Source organism: Calliopsis andreniformis, unplaced genomic scaffold, assembly GCF_051401765.1.
Source record: "Calliopsis andreniformis isolate RMS-2024a unplaced genomic scaffold, iyCalAndr_principal scaffold0106, whole genome shotgun sequence".
Lineage (NCBI taxonomy): Eukaryota > Metazoa > Arthropoda > Insecta > Hymenoptera > Andrenidae > Calliopsis > Calliopsis andreniformis.
Genome location: NW_027480515.1, coordinates 969,330 through 976,472, shown reverse-complemented (window position 1 = coordinate 976,472; position 7,143 = coordinate 969,330).

The following is a 7,143-nucleotide window of genomic DNA, read 5'->3' as shown; positions in this document are numbered from 1 at the left end:
TCCTCAGTCATCAATCCTCAATCTCCAATACTCAATCCTCAATCCTCAATCCTCAATCCGCAATCCTCATTCCTCAAACCTCAATCCTCAGCCCTCAGTCGTCATCCTCAATTCTCAATTCTCAATCCTCAATCCTCAATCCTCAATCTTCAATCCTCAATAATCAATCTCCTATCCTAGATCCTCAATCCCCAATACTCTATACATAATCCTCAATATTCAATCCTCTATACCCAGTCCACAATCTTCAATTCCCAAAGCTCAATAATCAATCCTCAATCCTCAGTCCACAATCGTCAATCATCAATCAACAATCTTCAATACTCAATCCTCAGTCCTCAATCCTCAATCCTCAATTCTCAATCATCAATCCTCAATCTTCAATACTCAATCGTTAATCCTCAATCCTCAATCCCCAATACTAAATCTTCAATCCTCAATCCTCAATCCTCAATCCTCAACCCTCAGCCCTCTTCCTCAATCCTCAATCCTGAATCCTCAATCCTCAATCATCAGTACTCAATCCTCAATCATCAACCTTCAATCCTCAATACTCAATCTTCAATCCTCAATACTCAATCCTCAATATTCAACACACAACCGTCAACCATCAATTCTCAATACTCAACCATCAATCCTCAATTCTCAATACTCAATAGAATATCCCGAATTCTCATGATTCAATACTCAATCCACAATATTCAATAATCAAATCTCGATCCTCAAACATCAATTCTCAACACTCAATCCTCAACACTCGGTCCTCTCTCTTCAATCCTCCATCCTCAATCCTCTATCCCCAAGCGTCTATCCTCAAACCTCAATCCTCAACCCTCAGTACTCAGTCCTCAATCCTCGTTCCTCAAACCTCAATCCTCAGTCCTCAGTCATCAATCCTCAATCTCCAATACTCAATCCTCAATCCTCAATCCTCAATCCGCAATCCTCATTCCTCAAGCCTCAATCCTCAGCCCTCAGTCGTCATCCTCAATTCTCAATTCTCAATCCTCAATCCTCAATCCTCAATCTCCAATCCTCAATAATCAATCTCCTATCCTAGATCCTCAATCCCCAATACTCTATCCTTAATCCTCAATATACAATCCTCTATCCCCAGTCCACAATCTTCAATCCCCAAAGCTCAATAATCAATCCTCAATCCTCAGTCCTCAATCGTCAATCATCAATCCACAATCTTCAATACTCAATCCCCAGTCCTCAGTCCTCAATCCTCAATCCTCAATCATCAATCCTCAATCTTCAATACTCAATCGTCAATCCTCAATCCTCAATCCTCAATCCTCAATCCTCAACCTTCAATCCTCAATACTCAATCTTCAATCCTCAATACTCAATCCTCAATCTTCAACACTCAATCCTCAATCCTCAATCCTCAATCCTGAATCATCAATCCTCAATCTTCAACACTCATTCATCAACCCTCAATCCTCAATCATCAATACTCAATCTTCAACACTCAATCATCAACCCACAATCCTCAATCTTCAATCCTCAATCCTCAATCTTCGATCCTCAATCCTCAATCCTCAATCATCAATCCTCAATCTTCAACACTCATTCATCAACCCTCAATCCTCAATCATCAATACTCAATCTTCAACACTCAATCATCAACCCACAATCCTCAATCTTCAATCCTCAATCCTCAATCTTCGATCCTCAATCCTCAATCCTCAATCATCAATCCTCAATCTTCAACACTCAATCCTCAATCCTCAATCCTCAATCCTGAATCATCAATCCTCAATCTTCAATACTCAATCCTCAATCCTCAATACTCAATCCTCAATACTCAACCATCAATCCTCAATTCCCAATACTCAATAGAATATCCTGGATTCTCAGTATTCAATACTCAATGCTCAATCATCAATCCTCAATCCTCGGTCATCAATCCTCAATCTTCAATACTCAATCCTCAATCCTCAATCCTCAATCCTCAATCCTCATTCCTCAAACCTCAATCCTCAACCCTCAGTCCTCATCCTCAATTCTCAATACTCAATCCTCAATCCTCAATCCTCAATCTTCAATCCTCAATAATCAATCTCCTATCCTAGATCCTCAATCCCCAATACTCTATCCTTAATCCTCAATATTCAATCCTCTATCCCCAGTCCACAATCTTCAATCCCCAAAGCTCAATAATCAATCCTCAATCCTCAGTCCTCAATCGTCAATCATCAATCATCAATCCACAATCTTCAATACCCAATCCCCAGTCCTCAATCCTCAATCCTCAATTCTCAATCATCAATTTTCAATCTTCAATACTCAATCGTCAATCCTCAATCCTCAATCCCCAATACTCAATCTTCAATCCTCAATCCTCAATCCTCAATCCTCAACCCTCAGCCCTGATCCTCGATCCTCAATCCTGAATCCTCAATCCTCAATCTTCAATCCTCAATACTCAGTCTTCAATCATCAATCCTCAATACTCAATCCTCAATCCTCAATCCTCAATCCTCAATCATCAATCCTCAATCCTCAATCATCAACCTTCAATCCTCAATACTCAATCTTCAATCCTCAATACTCAATCCTCAATATTCAACACACAACCATCAACCACCAATTCTCAATATTCAACCATCAATCCTCAATTCTCAATACTCAATAGAATATCCCAAATTCTCATGGTTCAATACTCAATCCACAATACTCATTAATCAAATCTCGATCCTCAAACATCAATTCTCAACACTCAATCCACAACACTCGGTCCTCTCCCTTCAATCCTCCATCCTCAATCCTCTATCCTGAAGCGTCAATCCTCAATCCTCAATCCTCAACCCTCAATCCTCAGTCCTCAATACTCAACGTTCGATCCTCAATCCTCAGTGCTCAAACCTCAAACCTCTATCCTCAGTCAGGAATACTCCATCTTCAATACTCAATACACAATCCTCAATCCTCAAACCTCAAACCTCAATCCTCAATCCTCATTCCTCAAACCTCAAACCTCAACCCTCAGTCCTCATCCTCAATTCCCAATTCTCAATCCTCAATCCTCAATTCTCAATCTTCAATCCTCAATAACCAATCTTCAATCCGCAATCCCCAGTCCTCAATCTTCAATCCTCAATGCTCAATCCTCAATCCTCAATCCTCAGTCCTCAATCCTCAATCCTCGATCCTCGTACCTCAATCCTCAACCGTCAGTCCTCGTCCTCAATCCTCAACTATCAATCCTCAATCCTCAATATTCAATCATCAATACTCAATCTTCAACCCTCAATCCTCAATCCTCAATCCTCAATCCTCAATCCTCAATCCTCAGTAGTCAATCTCCAATCCTAGATCCTCAATCCCCAATCCTCAATCCTTAATCCACAATCTTCAATCCTCAATCCTCAATTCTCAAACATCAATACTCAATCCTCAATCCTCAATCCTCAATCCCCAATCCTCAATCTTCAATCCTCAATCCTAAATCCTCAAGCCTCAATCCTCAATCCTCAATCTTCAATCCTGAATACTCAGTCTTCAATCCTCAATCCTCAATCCTCAATTCTCAATCCTCAATCCTCAGTCCTCAGTCCTCAAACCTCAATCCTCAACCCTCAGCCCTCATCCTCAATCCTGAATACTCAATCCTCAATCCTCAATCCTCAATCCTCAATCTTCAATCCTCAATACTCAATCGTCAATCCACAATCCTCAGACCTCAAACCTCAATTCTGAATCCTCAATCCTGAATCCTCAATCTTCTGCTCTCAGTCATCAACAATCAGTTGTCAATCCTCAATCCTCAGTAGAATATCCTCAATTCACAGATTTCAATACTCAATACTCAATCTGCAATCTTCCAACATCTATCCACAAACATCAATTCTCATCACTCAACCCTCAACACTCAGTCCTCAATGTTCAGTCCTCAATCCTCAGTCTTCAAAACTCAATCCTCAATCCTCAATTCTCAATCCTCAATACTCAACCATCAATCCTCAATCTTCAATCCTCAATACTCGGTCTTCAATCATCAATCCTCAATCCTCAATCCTCAATCCTCAATCCTCAATCATCAATCATCAATCATCAATCCTCAATCCTCAGTCCTCAGTCCTCAAACCTCAATCCTCAACCCGCAGCCCTCATCCTCAATCCTCAATCCTCAATCCTCAATCCTCAATAGTCAATCTGCAATCCTAGGTCCTCAATCCCCAATCCTCAATCCTCAGTCAGGAATACTCCATCTTCAATACTCAATACACAATCCTCAATCCTCAAACCTCAAACCTCAATCCTCAATCCTCATTCCTCAAACCTCAAACCTCAACCCTCAGTCCTCATCCTCAATTCCCAATTCTCAATCCTCAATCCTCAATTCTCAATCTTCAATCCTCAATAACCAATCTTCAATCCGCAATCCCCAGTCCTCAATCTTCAATCCTCAATGCTCAATCCTCAATCCTCAATCCTCAGTCCTCAATCCTCAATCCTCGATCCTCGTACCTCAATCCTCAACCGTCAGTCCTCGTCCTCAATCCTCAACTATCAATCCTCAATCCTCAATATTCAATCATCAATACTCAATCTTCAATCCTCAATCCTCAATCCTCAATCCTCAATCCTCAATCCTCAATCCTCAGTAGTCAATCTCCAATCCTAGATCCTCAATCCCCAATCCTCAATCCTTAATCCACAATCTTCAATCCTCAATCCTCAATTCTCAAACATCAATACTCAATCCTCAATCCTCAATCCTCAATCCCCAATCCTCAATCTTCAATCCTCAATCCTAAATCCTCAAGCCTCAATCCTCAATCCTCAATCTTCAATCCTGAATACTCAGTCTTCAATCCTCAATCCTCAATCCTCAATTCTCAATCCTCAATCCTCAGTCCTCAGTCCTCAAACCTCAATCCTCAACCCTCAGCCCTCATCCTCAATCCTGAATACTCAATCCTCAATACTCAATCCTCAATCCTCAATCTTCAATCCTCAATACTCAATCGTCAATCCACAATCCTCAGACCTCAAACCTCAATTCTGAATCCTCAATCCTGAATCCTCAATCTTCTGCTCTCAGTCATCAACAATCAGTTGTCAATCCTCAATCCTCAGTAGAATATCCTCAATTCACAGATTTCAATACTCAATACTCAATCTGCAATCTTCCAACATCTATCCACAAACATCAATTCTCATCACTCAACCCTCAACACTCAGTCCTCAATGTTCAGTCCTCAATCCTCAGTCTTCAAAACTCAATCCTCAATCCTCAATTCTCAATCCTCAATACTCAACCATCAATCCTCAATCTTCAATCCTCAATACTCGGTCTTCAATCATCAATCCTCAATCCTCAATCCTCAATCCTCAATCCTCAATCATCAATCATCAATCATCAATCCTCAATCCTCAGTCCTCAGTCCTCAAACCTCAATCCTCAACCCTCAGCCCTCATCCTCAATCCTCAATCCTCAATCCTCAATCCTCAATAGTCAATCTCCAATCCTAGGTCCTCAATCCCCAATCCTCAATCCTCAGTCAGGAATACTCCATCTTCAATACTCAATACACTATCCTCAATCCTCAATCCTCAAACCTCAATCCTCAATCCTCAAACCTCAATCCTCAATCCTCATTCCTAAACCTCAAACCTCAACCCTCAGTCCTCATCCTCAATTCCCAATTCTCAATCCTCAATCCTCAATTCTCAATCTTCAATCCTCAATAACCAATCTTCAATCCTCAATCCCCAGTCCTCAATCTTCAATCCTCAATGCTCAATCCTCAATCCTCAATCCTCAGTCCTCAATCCTCAATCCTCAATCCTCGTACTTCAATCCTCAACCGTCAGTCCTCGTCCTCAATCCTCAACTACCAATCCTCAATCCTCAATATTCAATCATCAATACTCAATCTTCGATCCTCAATCCTCAATCCTCAATCCTCAATCCTCAATACTCAACCATCAATACTCAATTCCCAATACTCAATAGAATATCCTGGATTCTCAGTATTCAATACTCAATCCTCAATCATCAATCCTCAATCCTCAGTCATCAATCCTCAACCTTCAATACTCAATCCTCAATCCTCAATCCTCAATCCTCAATCCTCATTCCTCAAACCTCAATCCTCAACCCTCAATCCTCATCCTCAATTCTCAATACTCAATCCTCAATCCTCAATCCTCAATCCTCAATCTTCAATCCTCAATAATCAATCTCCTATCCTAGATCCTCAATCCCCAATACTCTATCCTTAATCCTCAATATTCAATCCTCTATCCCCAGTCCACAATCTTCAATCCCCAAAGCTCAATAATCAATCCTCAATCCTCAGTCCTCAATCGTCAATCATCAATCATCAATCCACAATCTTCAATACCCAATCCCCAGTCCTCAATCCTCAATCCTCAATCCTCAATCATCAATCCTCAATCTTCAATACTCAATCGTCAATCCTCAATCCTCAATCCCCAATACTCAATCTTCAATCCTCAATCCTCAATCCTCAATCCTCAATCTTCAATCCTCAATACTCGACATTCGATCCTCAATCCTCAGTCCTCAATCCTCAAACCTCAATCCTCAGTCCTCAATCCTCAATCTTCAATCCTCAATACTGAATCTTCGATTCTCAATCCTCAATCCTCAATCCCCAATCCTCAATCTGCAATCCTCAATCCTCAATCCTCAATCCTCAATCCTCAATCCTCAATCATCAATCCTCAATCTTCAACACTCAATCATCAACCCTCAATCCTCAATCTTCAATCCTCAATCCTCAATCCTCGATCCTCAATCCTCAATCCTCAATCATCAATCCTCAATCTTCAATACTCAATCCTCAATCCTCAATACTCAATCCTCAATACTCAACCATCAATCCTCAATTCCCAATACTCAATAGAATATCCTGGATTCTCAGTATTCAATACTCAATCCTCAATCATCAATCCTCAATCCTCAGTCATCAATCCTCAATCTTCAATACTCAATCCTCAATCCTCAATCCTCAATCCTCAATCCTCATTCCTCAAACCTCAATCCTCAACCCTCAATCCTCATCCTCAGTTCTCAATACTCAGTCCTCAATCCTCAATACTCAATCTTCAATCCTCAATAATCAATCTCCTATCCTAGATCCTCAATCCCCAATACTCTA